This window comes from Callospermophilus lateralis, chromosome 8 (assembly GCF_048772815.1).
Source record: "Callospermophilus lateralis isolate mCalLat2 chromosome 8, mCalLat2.hap1, whole genome shotgun sequence".
In the NCBI taxonomy this organism is placed as follows: domain Eukaryota; kingdom Metazoa; phylum Chordata; class Mammalia; order Rodentia; family Sciuridae; genus Callospermophilus; species Callospermophilus lateralis.
Genome location: NC_135312.1, coordinates 91,641,075 through 91,656,389, shown reverse-complemented (window position 1 = coordinate 91,656,389; position 15,315 = coordinate 91,641,075).

Here is a 15,315-nt window from a genome sequence, read left to right as displayed (position 1 = left end):
ACATGATGTGGAGTTACACTGTCATGTATTCATATATGAATGTAAGAAAGTTATGTCCGATTCACTGTATTGTCTTTCCTATTCTCATCCCTCATCCCTTTCCTTCATTCCTCTTTGTCTATTCCACTAAACTTCTATTCTTCCTTCCCCACTTATTGTGTTTTGTTAGCATCCACATGTCAGAGAGAATATTTGGCCTTTTGTTTTTTGAGGATTGGCTTATTTTACTTAGCACATTAGTCTCCAGATCTATCCATTTACTGACAAATCATAAAGTCATTCTTTTTTATGGTGAAGTGATATTCCATTGTATGTATGTACAACATTTTCTTTATCCATTCATCTGTTAAAGGGCACCTAGGTTGATTCTATAGCTTAGCTATTGTGAATTGAGCTGTTAAAAACATTGATGTGGCAGTGTCACCACAGTATGCTGCTTTTAAGTCCTTGGGTATAAACTGAGGAATGGGATAACTGAGACAAATGGTGGTTCCATTCCAAGTTTTCTAAGGAATCTCCATACTGTTTTCCAGAGTGGTTGCACCAATTAGCAGTCCCACCAGCTATGTATGAGTGTACATTATCCCCTACATCCTCGCCAACATTCATCATTACTTGTATTTTTAAAGGACAAGAAATAAAATCAAGAATCAATAAATGGAATGGTATCAAACTAAAAAGCTTATTCATAGCAGATGAAACAATCAAGTATTTGAGAGGAGAGCCTATAGAATAGGACGGAGCCTTTGCCACCTGTACCTCACATAGAGCATTCATCTCCAGATATACAAACAGCTCAAATAACAACACTAAAACAAACAAACAAACAAATAACCCAGTCAATAAATGGGCAAAAGAACTGAACATGCACTTCACAGAATAAGAAATAAGAATGGCCAACAAATATATGAAATTTTAATATGTAGATTGCACTACCTCTAGACCATTGTCAAGGGTATAATTTCCATGTCCCCCCCTTTTTTTTATTTCTTTTCTCTCTTAATCTACTAAATTCAGATGATTATTTCATTTTTCCTTTTGGCAACATTTAAAATATTGAGTATACATTTTAAATCAGCAATAGATAATATTACTTGACTTCTGGGTAGCACAAATTAAGAAATAGTTACAAGTACACACAAACACACACAATTCAATTCACACATGTACACCCTTCCACCATGACCATATCTGCTTTGTGCTTATCCTGTACCTATATGTCAATGGTACATTCTTGTTACTCTTTGCACAAAAGCTCTTTCTGATTTGTTGGCAAAGGCTGGTTGACAGCAGTGCTGAGAAACTAATACTCCACAACCAATCCAGAAGAAACGTTGGTGTATAAACACACCAAGTCCCTTACTTTGCCCCTGACTGGTGTAAACTAATGCATGCTCTGTGTTCTTACTACATGCTATTCCAGAGCAGGCCCACTGGATGGAGCCCCAGTTTCCCACCATTCAGTGATGCCCCTTAAACCACAGTTTCCTTTTCCTAGCTCACATCCTCATTTTCTACCAATGCGTTCTGGGTCACCTCCATCTAAAAAGTTACATGACCTCTAATCCTTACCCCAGAGTCTACTTCTTGGTGAACTCAATTTAGAACTTACTTCCTTCACCTCTAAACTTCCATTGGTTTTGTCATTTCTTGGTGGTCAGGCATGTCATTTATTTTTGTTTTAGTGTTTGACCTACAGCTAAATAGGATCAGTGCCTACTACTTTAATATTTTAAACTATCACTTATTTAGCTGGAGTTGATCCACAACTAGTTTCTTCAAGAAGGATTCAATGGAGCAGTAGTACCAAGTTCTTTTATTTTGAAAGAGATTTATTGGCTGCACTGATATTAAGATACAGTTTGACAATGTGTGTCATTCTTGGGTCAAATGAAAAGTTTTGTTGTTTTCTTGTGCTTAATATTGTGAAGGGGGGAAAGTGTGAGGGCCTCCTGGAATTCCCCATCCCTTTTTATATGTATTTCAACAGAATAATTTTTTGACCTTGAATTTAAAAAAAATTTTTTTGTAGAATGATTAATGTTGATTATTCTAAGACATGGTATCCATTTTAACATGTAGCTCCAAACTTTGAAAACTAGAAAATTTTTTGAGTGGTATTTTAAATATGTATTTGTTTACTTACAATAGTGATAATTATAGTCAGCAATCAGATTCACAGGTAAATACATAGTAAACACCTAATGATTGATGTCATGAAAAATAAAATGAAGTAGGAGGGATTTTCTTCCCTGGAACTCCACTTATGTTGATATTTAAGTATTTTCCCTACAGCTTCTCTAGCTAAGTGTTTTCTTTTATATTTTAATTCTTCATTCTGATTCTGTTGAGTTTGTTTTTCTTATTTCTGTACTGTTTGACCCTTTGTTATTATTAGCAGTTTGTTCTGTGTTGTATTGCTTCTAATTTTATTTTTATTTTGATTATGATTTGCTTTCTCCTCCTACCTCTTTAATTAGCATAAAAATCAGTATTGTGTTTTTCCTTATTCTTTAATATCTTTTTCCTAAGGGTTGTATTCATGCTTTGTACTTTTAATACATAGGGGAAGTTACTATATTAATTTCTAGAATAAAAGTGGCAAGATTCATGGTTTCAATTTTTATTTGTTTCATAACAGTATTTTTCTAGTGAATTTTTACCATCTCTTTTCTGTTTCTTTCTTCCATTTTTCATCATTTTGGTATGTCCTCACCTTTATATGAAGTGATTTTTTTGTTCAGATATTTGAGGAAATTCACTAGAGAAGTGGCATGGGCTCTGATATTGATAAATGATCATTTTCTAAGTGAGGCAGAGTTAACTTTCATCTCTCACAAACCAATACAAAGGAGATATTTAGGTAAAACTTTTCATATTGTGTATGTCTTATTTCTCCCTTCTCCCAAATAGACTATTTTTTTTTTCTTAATGTGGTTTCCCTAAATAACTCCATATTTGAACCTATGCGCTGTGTTTTTTAGACCTATTCATGGCAGAAAAATGTTTATTTTAAACTATACTCTTACATCCTACAGTTGCAAATGAAAAATATGTTCAATGTATACTTTAACCTTAAAAATATCTTCTAGTTTGTTGATGACCAACTTCCACCAACATCTTCCCTCTACCTTTTTTCCAAACCAAAGCTGAGTTTTTGTCTGCTTCTTGCTCTTCTTGATGCATGAATTGGCTAATGTACAACTGGAGGAGATGGAACTATTAACTTTTCATCACCACCTTCAAATTGGACATCTGCTCTGCATTTTAGTTATAGATTGTAAGAGTACAAATGAAGGTAGAATACTTCTGATCCAAGCATCTCGTTTTACACAAAGTGAAATTCTGGCTAAAATAAAACAATATTCCCAAGGCCAAGATCAACCCTAATATAAGTAGTAAAATAAAAATCAATCCCAGATCTCTCAATTCTCTGTCCAATGCTGTTTAAACTACATGAACTGCTCAATTCCAAACCTTCCAGTGAAACATGTCTCAATACAAGAGAATTCTTACCAAGTTGGGAAAATATCTGCAAATATTAGAAATATGAATGAATTAGTTTCTCAATAAAAAGAGATATCTTTGTTTCTAGAATATACATATTTTAATTTTTTTGGTATTTGATTAGTGCATATAGAATTTAGTTTTAGGGGACCTCAGCTTATGGGACTACTGAATATTATGGTGGTCAGGGGGCCAGTAATGCCTATTGTGTGCTGCCTTTATCTCTATTTCCTCAGGAGTTAGCTGAGGCAAGCAAAAGCTAAACATGGTTTACGTGTCTCTGAGACTGAAGGAACAGCATCTGGTTAGGTCATTCTTGCTGTGTTATTTACATGGTGGAGGGTCTCACTGCATGGCAGAGAAGGGGTGGGACTCATCCTTTTATAAAAGGAACCCATGATAATGGCATTAATTTATTCATTAGGGCAGCCTCCTTATGACCAAATCGCCTCTTGAAGGTCCCACCTCTCCACACTGTGGCATTGGGATTATGTTTCTAACACATGAATTTGGGGAGTCATTCAAACCACAGCAAAGTGGGAAGCTTTCAGTTCCCAAGGGTCTATCATATAACATGTTGTCTCACAGCTGTGTATTTTAAACTTTTATTTTATAATGGAATCCTGATCCATTGGGTGCTCTTGGGTGTCAGGACAGCGGGCCTATGATGAACTATTACAGAGAGTGACAGGACTGTGGACATTAGATAAGATGGAGAAAAAATAACTTTCTGCAAAAGTGACATTAGATTTGAAACATAGTTGAAGAGAAAATGAAAGCTTACAGATGCTTAGAGAAGAACAAGTATAAAGGCTCCAAATGCAACAGCCTGGCATGCCTGAGGTGAAGAAAGGAGGTTGTTTATGGCGAGTGAGCTAAGAAGAAAGCAGGGTGAAATATTTAAGTGATGGTCAGGCAGGTCTCAAATCATAGAGTGCCTTGTAGCCATGGAAGTATCATGGATTTTACTGTCAGTGGAATGAAAGTCATTGGAATTTGGGCTTTTCATTGATATTTTGTTGTTTTTGCTTTTGTTTTGTTTTAAGCAAAAAGGTGACAGAATTGGTTTAGGTTTTGCTGATATGTGGAGAATGAATTGTAAGTGATAAATTAGAAGCAGGAAGAACATTTACAAGTCTTTTGTAGTAATCCAGGCTCATGCTTACATGATACCAATGGATATAGAACGGTATGAATATATACATGACATGCATAGATTTAAAAATAACTGCAAACATAGAGGAAACGATTATTTTTATTCTAATTTTTTTCCAAATTAGTCATTGTATTCATGTCGTTAAATAAATGTTTCACCTGCAGAATACTTTAGAAGTGGAAGGAAACACTATTGACTGTATTGTTGAAAAATCTAACTCATGTGTTGTAAAAATTGAGTTTTTCTATGTTCCCAGTCTCATTGGACATGCCGAATTTTGACAGAGAGATAACAGTGTTTATGATGAATCAAATGTGTTTTGTGAGAGAAAAAAATCAAAATGACTCAGTTTTTAGTCAAGACAATGATGTTCATGAGAGTTCAGTTCTCCGAAACAAGTAAATCTGAATGAGAAATAAGTTTTTGTTAGAGAACAATATAGGCTTTCTTTTGAACATGATAATAGAGTGACAAAAACAGAGGATAAGCTCCTTCAAGTGGTTTTAATACAGTGGGGGAGATGACAATACTAAACACACATTCAGATGCACAGAGTTATAAAAATTGAAGAATGCTGCCAAATGTAAAAAAAAAGCTTTCTCACAAGGTAGAAGTGTTCAGATGTCAAGAACTAAAATCATGTGACTTTTTTACCTATAAATTTTAGTAATTTTTATTGAGTCACTCTACCACATTTCAATTATATGTATATGTATATATATTATATATATACACACACATATTTATAAATATATATACAAAGCCATATTTCAATCATAGTTTGAAAACATTAATTAGAAATAAAAAAGTCTACATGGTGTGGTCTAAACTATTGACCATACCTCTACACTCTTTCCTGTTATGAGCTGACTCTGAAAGTCAATATTGATCTCATAAATAGAGTACTATGCACTAAAATTCCTGCTGGCTGTATGTCTATGATTCAAGTTAATGCACTGATTTTCAAAGTTTAGTAGCTTGGTCATTGGAATGGGAATAGAGCCAGGGAGCCTAATTCCTCATATACTTCCAAGAAATCTTTCATAAAACCACTGCCCAGAGCTAATGATAATGAGGCATTATCATCTATTATATGACAAAAATAAATAAGTAAAATGAAAGCAACTAAATTCCCAGGAAGAGATAACTATATGAGATGGAAATAAGACAAAATATTACATGTGACTCACCTCCAGACAATGCAATGGTTAATACTATCAGGACAGTGGCTCCTGGTAGCTTTCTGTCAGTTTTGAGGTTTGTCATATGTGAGTCAGAGAGTGTTGGCCAAGCCTCATGTTGTCCTGGATGGTGAATTGTCAACCTTACTGGCACCTCTTTTCTATCAATGGCTTAGATCTATGTGTGAAGGCCCTGCTATGCATCCAAATTCAATAACCATTCAGTATCCCATATTTTAGTACCTTTCTGAATTAGAACATCAATGCCAAAGAAGATGTGAAACACTGCTGAAAAATTGGGAAGATCAACATTTCATATAACTTTTCAATGCCCACCCACCCATGGATGAATGCCATGTAAGTACTCTACAACTGGGTTAGTATTATTTATAACAACTGGTATTTCCTCAGGGTAACATGAGCTCTTCTTGGCTCTGAGTTCTTTTGTGGAGAATGTTGACTAAGGAGTCCTTGCTCCCAGAAAAGGAGGCTTGTTGTTTTGAAGTCTGGGAACCCCTGGTGTTTGTGCACAGTAAAGCCTGTTTGTGAACAGGAACCACCTTAATTACACGCTGGATATCCTGCAGTCCACCTGCATAGTGCCCAATCAAATGGCTGGTTCCATTCCATTGTGCACACTATGGTAAACAGGATAGGTGTCCATGCTCTGGAGACTCAGATGCAAAATTATCACTAACCATGGAAACTATGATTAATACCTGATGCAGCAATAACCAGACTCACCAAACCTCCTGGCAAAGGTGCTCTTAAATAACTACATGGCTTTAAACTACCTTGAAGAGAAGTATGTGTCATAGCTAACACATCCTGCTGTGAGTACATCAGTAACACAAACGTTTATTAGCACTAACACCTAATGCTAAAGTGTAAATCTGCAAAAATGAAAAACAAACAACAAAGGCCCCTACTCTCAAGGACTGAACATCTGTTCCTTTATGTTTTATGCTGGCACTTTATGCTTTATGCTGCCGAGGAGGCCTCTGAGTTCACTGTGTTTTATGTTAGTGATTAATTACCATTAGCAATTTGTTTTCCTTCCCCAATGAATCAATAGCTCTCGTCATAGCCATCCAGTTCAATAGTCCTTATCATTGCTGTCCCCCCAAATTCTCATATGCCTAAGCAATTGTACCTGTCAGTTCATTCCTTCCCCCTGACATCCCAACCCAGTTCAGTACAATTTGTTAATTATATTGAAACCCTAATGACAGTAGCTATCAATGCTAGTGCTGATGTCTTGAATCCCAGAAGATGGGAGCATGATGCTGCTCAGTCTTATGATAGAGGCTGCTTCCTAAGAATACCTTTGGCATCAACCATTGCAAATTTTCTGGGAAACATATCCTGATATCTTCATGCAGGAAATTAGTTGAGAAAATATTCTCAGGAACAACAAATGTAGGAGGGAGAATTTGAACCAAGAAGCAGTTGCAACAGAGACTTCAGACCATACTTCAGACCTGGAGGAGGGGCTTTAACTGGCTGACCATTCAGATTTGTCTCAGTTGGGTAGGGACTTGGCAGTTGTATTCGCACATTAATATCTCCCTGGGTGCAGGACGCCTTGTAAGAAGGGTGAGTACACACACGTGAGTGAAGGAACTTCTTTTTGACTAAGGCAGTTCCTGGAGAGAACACTATGGTAGCATGTCCCTACCCAAGTAGCTACATTCCCAATAGCTGTAGCTTAGTGCCACATCCCTGAAGTGGTGGCTGTGCAATATGCCATAGTGTGCACTACCTGTGACAGCCCCATGGCATCAGATCTGGGCTTATCTACCTGATCTCTTACAGTAGCATCTATTTTATAATCTACCCACATCTCTTCTCTCTTCCTTCTGGGAATAATGATCACTTTTTCCTAAGAAATTGTTTTTTCCTAGCTATGTGCTCTGAATTTGTGTCCTCCTGGTAGCCATTATTGATTGGCCCCAAAAATAAGCACTTTAACCCAGCCAGATAAATTAGGATGCTCCACACTCTACTCCCCTGAGAAGATTGGTTTTTAAATTAATCTAAGTCAATCAAAGCCTTTTTTATCAATTTTATAGCATTTTTCAGACATTGCTCACATCCCATAAAATTCATCCTTTTATGTTTTTAAATTCTGTGGTTATTAGTATGTTCACAGGGTCCTGTAATCATCACTACTATTTAATTTGAGACCATTTTTATTGACACCCCTACTCCAAATAAACTACATACTCATTAGCAGTCACTCTCTGCCTATCTATAACTCCAAACCCTTGGCTATCACATACCTACTTTTTGTCTCTTAAGATTTGTCTGTTTCAAACATTTCATGTAAATGGAATCATAGAGTACATGATTTTAAATGACTGGCTTCCTTAAATTTAGATAATATTCCCATCTTGTAGCATGTATCAACACTTCTTTCTTTTTTATTTTGGAATATTTTACTGTATGGTTATACCATGATGGACATTTGAGTTGGACATTCACCTATTTCTCATGTCATGGACATTTTCAACTATTTAAATAATGCAGCTGATTATTTCTGCCTCATAATTTTTCAAACTTGATATAAGAAAAAACAACTCAAAATCTTTCTTGGTTTGCCTCAACTTAGCATATTTTCAACTTTTTGAGGGAGTTGTTTTAGGAGAAGAGAAAAATAAGCAGAGAGAGTGAGCCAGTCCTCTATTTCCAGGTTTAGTCCTTATTCCCTGTACCATAGTTATGTGATCCCTTAAAATACCCCATTTTACATGAGCGACTTTGAACCGAGTCTCTATCATGTGCATACAAAAGAGTTTAGACTAATACACGACTTCACATAAAACCTTAAACAACCCTATAACCAGAGAAGTTATTTAGCTAAAGCCCCAAAATATCTCACACTGATCCCTCATTCCATCTCCCTTCTTTCTTTCTTTTTTTTTTTTTTAGAGAGAGAGAATTTTTTAATTTTTTTTTTTTTTTTAGTTTTTGGCGGACACAACATCTTTGTTTGTATGTGGTGCTGAGGATCAAACCGGGCCGGACGCATGCCAGGCGAGCGCGCTACCGCTTGAGCCACATCCCCAGCCTTCCCTTGTCTCTTTATGGAAATAATCTGCCTGTGGAAATAGCCAAATTCAAAATCTACTGAGAAAATTTCCTAAGATATTGAAGGCCTCTTCCCTTTGTAAGCTCAGACAGCTTATTTTGCACCTTTATTTAGGATTTTTTTTTCTTGTAAAATAAGTTATCTTAAATTTACATATTTACCTTTATGAGACAGCTTTTTGAGACTTGGGATTTTTCTTGCCCAACTTTATATTTCCTAGAGTTCTTACAAGTAATTAATTCAATGAACATTTATTACTTTTTACATATTAGTCATTCATTTCATACTAGGTCTTTTACTTTATTACAGGAAGACTATATTAATTAAATAAAATAAAATAAACTATGTAAGTGTGCTATGTCAAAAAAAAAAAGAAGAAGAAGAAGAAGAAGAAGGAGGAGGAGGAGGAGGAGGAGGAGGAGGAGGAGGAGGACGACGACGACAGGGGAGAGGAAGATCAGAAGAAAAATGTCAATTCTATTCAGATCATAGACTCTTAGACCTAAAGGCAAACAAACAGTCAAGCCTTAAGAGGGAATACTCTTTAGCTTCTAAAAAAATGTATATAATATTTAAATCAGAGTTGATCCACTTTGTATTTGAGTTTGCTAACTAGCTCATTTCAGATTCACAAGCCTCCACAAGCCTCAAACTAACTTATACTTTGATTCTTGATTCAGACAGTGGGATCACTTTTCTCCTTTCTGTTTAAATGGAAATGAAGTAGCGAGGCCTCCTTTGGGAGGAAAAAAATCATCCTAGGAGCTTCCAGACCACTATTGGCCCATTCTCGCTGGTTACGCTTGTGTGCAAGGAGCTACTAAGTAACAGGTACATATGCAAATCATGAAAAAAATCATACATCCTTCTTACACGTAGCTTCTTTCTTTCTTCTTCAAGGTACTATTTCTGCTAACGAAAATGGCTAGCAAGATAAAAATTGCAATCTATCAATTAGTCACTAAAAGCAGATTCCATGTTATTAAGAATGAAATGTATAAAAGGAAGAATTTTTTGACAAAGTTGGTTTCTGTGCAGTCTACTGAGCTCAAGGGAAAAAGACTGAAAAAAAGTACTACTGGCTCATGGTATTATCATAATAAAACTATATTAAATATTAAAAATAAAGTGGCATCAATGCTCTTGCAATACCTTTACTGATTTGTTATCTCTCTTTCAGTGTGTGTGTGTGTGTGTGTGTGTGTGTGTGTGTATTGGAATTCACTTGTAAAATTGGTATCAAGTGAATCAACAGTATCAATGTACCAACTGGCCCTTGTCTTTCTTTGAATTTAGACTGCAGATTTTTTATCAATTAATTCCCTTTTGTAGTACAATATTGGAATATTTCATCATAATCACTTTGTTAAAATTACTATTATTTGTAAAAGTAATGTTATTCATTGTATAGACAAAACAAGACATATTTATTTTTAAGTTGAATTTTTAAAACTGTATCAACTCATTCCATTATTAAGATATCTTTATGAATTATATGTTTTACTACATGAAATTTTCATCTTTTATGTGAAATTATTACACATATAGGAGATACTCAGTAAACATAAACTAAAAAATAACTTTTACTTCTAAATATTCAATTTCTAAGTTTCTTTTCTATTACATTTAATATTTTTTAGCACTTTCCCAAATTTTGTCAGTAGAAAACAAGCTTAGCAAAATTTGCACACGATATTTCCCGCGGCACTCACGGAATTAAGTACGTCTTCTGATGGCTTGGCAACATTTTTCAAAATGATCTCCCACTCACATCTCCAGCTTTTAGACAAATTCATTATATTTTACTTCTTGATTTTATGTCTGCTTCAGACAGTAGCTATACCCAGACAGTAGTTAGACCTATAACTTAATTGCTTATTTATTTTTCAATATAATTTTAATCATCTCTCTCTAATGTGTGTCTGATCTAGACTCAGAGAAATTACTTCTAAACAATATCTCCTCTTTTCTTCAAAAAACATATGTGATATTTTGGATTTCAGATTTTCATGAAGAAATATTTTTCATTTTTCCCAATAATGAGGACCCAGTTTTCCTTCTGTGTTATAAAGACTCTCCTGACCATACATGAGTTCTTTCAACAGAAGGCAGAGCCTAAACCATGGACAGACTGCCATGATTTGAGTGTGGTTTGAATGTGATCTCAGAATTCCTTCAGTGAGGAAATATAAAGAGATAGTGGGACCTTTAAGGGATGCTCTTAATCATTGGGCCTATGCCTTCAGAAGGGATTATTATAGTTCTCCTGGGACTCCATCTAGACCCTGGTCTAGTGCTTTGGTTTCCTATTTCATCATGTAATCTCTAACTTATTCACATTCCTGTCATAACGTTATCCATACTTGCATGAAGTGATGCAGCCAGGAGCACCAATGCTAGAACTAGTGCAATACTATTTGGATTTCAAGTCTCTAAAACTGTGGGCCAAGCAGACCTCCTTTGTTTATAAAGTACCATTCCTCAGGGATTTCATTGTAGCAATGAAAAAATGACTAATATGGAGCCCTCTCCTCATGGATGGTGCATGGGGCAGCAGGAGTTTTATACACATCCTCTTCAAAAGATTAATTGGTTTTACAATGCTGCTCCCTATGAGGGTAAGGAATATATTCTAAGAAGCATTAAGAAAGAGCAAAAGGAACTTCAGAAGACCTGTCAGAGATGCTATTCTCTTGGCATTGGTGTCATGTTTAAACATTTCTGTTATTTACATTTAGAAAATTAAAACTCAATTTTTGGTAAGAATTTTCACCATAAAACTCCATTTTCTGCTCTTACCGCCACCACCTACCCCCAACTCCTCACTCTTTTGAGCTCTTTTGAAAGAATCTTATTCTAACTTCTTTTTCTTTTCTGAATCGGCCAAGTATCAACTGCAAAGACTTGTTACTTTCCAGGTCATAGTCCAAAATGATTTGGACTTTTGAAACTAACTTTATAGCCTCAAATAAATGTCTACATTTTCTTCTAAATTGTTAACAGCCTACTCACTACTCTATGAAATATTATGGTCGATGTGGAAAATACCTTTTATATTCCCTTCCAATTCTTGGATCGTATCAAGGGGCACAGTTCTTGGAACTGCCCTAAGCATGGTAATAGAGTTACACCACTGACTGAAACACATTATCTTTGCTTTCCTTCCTGTTGAAATTTTTCTCCAACCACTTCCTGTTATTGCCTTCTGGCTCAAAACACTCTCAATTTCAATATGTCTCTTTACTATGAATTATGCATAATGGAATCTGCCCCCATAATAACATTACTTACGAGAATACTCTTGAATCTTCTAATGGTCCCAAAGTATTTTAATACCATAGAACCATTTGGTATCATTTTATCACATGTAGCTCTCCACAAAAAAACTGAAATAAAATACTGAAAAGGTAGACTGAATTTAAAAGTAAGGGCCATATCTTTTCATGACTGTGTGCTCACTGACCAGCTCTGTATCTTCCACCTGGCAGTGCAGGCTAAACTAAATTCTTTTTACTGAGCTCTTTATAAGGAAGGATAATAAAAACCTAAGAACAATGTTCACTTATTAATCTCACAGAGAGATGAAGCTAACAAGTATTGAGAGACCTATGGTGAATTAGATGCTAAGGAAAACATTCCATTGGGGGTAAGGAATACTGCTGAAGCTCTAATTGAATCAATAATTATGGGATAGAAATCGAAGCTAATTATCATAGCTCACAAAGAAAGACAAAACCACCAAAAAGAGAGATGGAGAACTTTAGATTTCTTGGCATCAAAATGTCTCTAGCATGGGTTGTTAAGACCCGTTTCTATTAAGCAAGCTTCTTTGGAGCATACTCAGTTTCACTTTTTAGCACAGTCAGGGGTGTGGGTGGAGGGGTGGTGGTGGTGCAGGCCACAGTAAAAGCAGAAACTTGGTTACTGTTATGTGTCATTCTCAATCTAATTGAAAAGAGATTAGCACATCTATTCAGTCACTAGAGAACAGATGCAAGCACATAAGGCAAACAGCACCCCAGGAAGGGATATCAAAGAGCTACAGCAACCACTGAATAGAAATGAGATCCTGCTCCACAGGCACTTAGCAAATTAATGCTAAAGGAAATTAAGTATTCTTTAATATATGTTTATTTAGAAGAATGTAAAAAGATTTTTCTTCTAAGGAATCTCTCCAAACAATTTATTATGATGAACATGTTAGTTTCCTATTGCTGCTATGGCAAATTACCACAGCTTAAAACAACACAAATTTATAAAAATTGTGAAGATTCACAGTTCTGTAGGTCAGAGGTCTAAAATCAGTTTCCATGGGCTAACAGTCTTGGGGTCAGCAGGGTTTGGCATTTCTTTGCCCTTTTCAGCTCCTAGAGGCCACCTGCATTACCTGTCTTGTGTGCTTCCCTCCTTATTCAAAGATCCTTACTCCAATTTTTACTATCTCACTCCGTCTCCTCCCTCACTCTGACCTTCCTACCTCCAACTTCTCAGCACCTTTATGATTTATTATACAAGGTCCACCTGGGTAATTCGGGCTATTCTTCCTTTCTCAAGATCCTTAACTTAATTTCACCTTCTATCTAAGTTGTTGTATACCCAGCCAGGTTCAGGAAATTAGGAGGTGGGCATCTTTGTGAGAGACAGGGGCATGGTGCAGATTTAGTGTTACAGAATTCATCTAAATGTTAGGAAGACTAAGAAAAGAAACATAGCTTCCCAGTGATGACCAAAAATTATTTTTACAAAAACAGTATTATAGTTGGGAATTTTTTTTTTTCAAATGTCCCTGGCATTTGTTACAGTTTTGAACTAGTGAATAAGAAATATAACACCCTAGAGAAATAATATGACTTCGTGTCTAAGATCTAGATACATTTATCAGGAAGAAAATTCTCTGATTCATAAATGGGCTATGAAGTTACAAACCGTTTCACTTTTACAATAGATCATTGCTTTAGGAAAGAATCAGTTTTGTTTTAAATGCATTTCGGGATCTAAAAGCATAAATACAGCCAAGAGCAAGAGCGAAAGCATCGCATCTACAAAGGGCACAGGAAATCAGCCCCGGCAACTGCAACAGGGCAGCAGCTCTCCCAGTATTGGAACATGGAGTCAGTGTGAGGCCCTTATAACCTCCACAGAGTGGAGAAATAATATCGGGGCGGTCAATGTGCTGCTAGAAAAAAGAATGCAAGAAAAGAAGTCAATGGTTCCAAGAGTTTGATATATCGAGAAACAAGAAACCAACTGTGGCTAGCACTGTTTTTTTTTTTTTTTTTTTTTTTTTTTTTGTCATTCTATAACAGAGGTAAAATCAGAAACTTGCGATTACACGCTGCTGGTGGCATTGTGAATGAAAAAGCTTCTCACTGTGAGAATTACTAAGTGCCTCTTCTCTGAGAATAAATGCAAACCAAGCAATAACCCAACATTTCAGACAATATCATCTACTTAAGGGAGAAAGCAGGGGAAAAAATAAAAGTCATCTTTGATTAACAATGTGCTTAACACTAAGAAACAAGACCCAAAATGAGTGAAACTTTTTCTAAAATATATTTTCAAGAATGCATTGGGAAAGTTGGAATGCAAAAATTAGATTACCATGGTGTGTGTGTGTGTGTGTGTGTGTGTGCGCATATGTGTGTGTGATTGTCTATAGTCTCAACCAAATAGTGCCAAAATTATCATACATTATGAGTGCCATGCATGCCCATTTTAAAAAATATTTATTTATTTATTTTTTTAGGTGTAGATGGACACAACACATTGCCTTTATTTTTATGTGGTGCTGAGGATCTAACCTGGGTCCCGCCCATGCTAGGCAAGCGTTCTACCGCTGAGCCACAATCCCAGCCCCAATATGCCCATTTTTAAGGCTACTGATATTTCATTCTATAGAATTATAGCTCTGTGGAAAAGCAAAGCAATTTTTCAATGCAGTAGTTTGTCCTTATCCACAGTTTTATGTTCCATGGTTTCAGTTTCGCCTGAACAACCATAATCTGAAAATATCAAAAAAATTCCAGAAATAAGAAAGATTTCACATTCACATAACTTGTATTATATTATTGTAGTTGTTTTATTTTAACATTACTTATTTTTTTTAAATTTCTCACTATGACTCACTTATCAATTACACTTTATCATAGGTTGCATGTATAGGAGAAAACCATAGATATAGGGTTTGGTCTATTTGTGGTTTCTATTAAATATCTTGGAACTCACCTTCCAAGGATAAGGAAGGGGTACAGTGGTACAACAGGGGTACAGTGGTACAACAGGGGTACAGTTGCCTATGATGTCTACGTAACCACTGGCAATGACCTTATACGACTAAAACAAAGGAAGGCTTACAAGTAAGAGAGCAGGCTTTGGATTTA